At 34.6% G+C, this 1,325-nt stretch overlaps 1 protein-coding gene across 1 annotated transcript in view; it reads right to left on the bottom strand.

Moving 5' to 3' along the window:
* The window catches only part of LOC119425101 (talin-1), a 107,233-nt gene that overhangs the window by 105,427 nt on the left and 481 nt on the right, over positions 1–1,325 (bottom strand). The gene's annotated exons all lie outside the window — the stretch shown is intronic.

A 1,325-nucleotide genomic window follows, 5' to 3' on the forward strand; every position in this document is an offset into this window, starting at 1 on the left:
TTTTGGGTTTTCATGAGCTGTATGCCATAATCATCAGAATTAAAACAATTAAAGACCCAAAATATTTCAGTTGGTGTGCAATGAATCTGAAATATATGAAAGTTTCATTTTTATCATTACATTATGGAAAATAATGACCTTTATCACAATATGCTAATTTTTTGAGAAGGACCTGTACAGTCCACCGTCTGAGCTCCCAAGAAGATCCTTAGTCATTTTCATCAGTACCTTTTCTATACTCTGACTGAAACTCCTCAAATTATTTTGCTAATATATCATAACTTGCTACACTTTTTCTAGACTTTTTAAAAATGAAATTTAAATGGGATTGAATTTGGGTCCATAATTTTACATGTGTTTTTTAAAAATAAAGTTTACACCAAATCTTAAAGCTCGTTGTGGCTAAAGAGAGATGGATCAGATCTAAAATGGAGGTACCGATTGAAGGGAAAACCTCTGAGCAGTTTGGTTGTGATGGAAAAACTAGAAGACACATCGAAGGTTTGGATTAAACAACTGTTTCTGATAACTCACAGGTCAACTGGACTGAATTGTCTGTTGAAGCTGAGATTTTATCCAATGTGTAAATTCTGCCATTTTTTTTAACTGATTAAATCAACTTTGTGATGAAGTCACTGTTCTGTGTCGGTCTGGCCACGGTTCTAAAAAGAAACCTGCGGTCGTTCTTGGTTACTTCAAATAACGATGAATAGTTCTGGCTTTGTGAATGATTTTTACAGCACTGTTTCCACTCATCATCTCCTTGTGGGTTTTCTCAAAGTCTGATTTAAAGTACACAGCTGTGAATTTTACTGAAGATCCAACACATAAACAGAAAAATCAGAACGTTTCTAATCTAAAAGATTATTTTTCTTACAAAAATGTCTTTTCAAACCTGCCACACATGCGTTTTTATTCTTTCCATAATTGTTTGTTTTCGTTTTAAGGATGTTAAAGAGTTTGCAACTTTGCTGGAAAGTTGGAACTCAACACATTTTATTTCAGCTTGGTCAGAGGTTTTTATTATTATTGTTTTTTTTTTGTTTTTTTACTGATTTGTAGAAGGGCAGCAGAATTTTTTTTTCCTGATTATAAACCCACTTGCTGTTTGTGAGGAAGGTGGAAATAACTTCATTAATCCTGATGATTTCTCCTTATAAATATTTGGATTTGAGCTGCTGTTTTCTGTCTCATGCAGAATGATGACACGCATAAGGGAGTGTGCTCAGTTCTGATTTATCCTCACACACACACACACACACACACACACACCGAACAGCTCTCGCTGCCTAAATATGGGCAACAAGTTTTAGGCTGGAGCTCCA

Source organism: Nematolebias whitei, chromosome 18 (genome assembly GCF_014905685.2).
Source record: "Nematolebias whitei isolate Nwh7 chromosome 18, NemWhi1, whole genome shotgun sequence".
Lineage (NCBI taxonomy): Eukaryota > Metazoa > Chordata > Actinopteri > Cyprinodontiformes > Rivulidae > Nematolebias > Nematolebias whitei.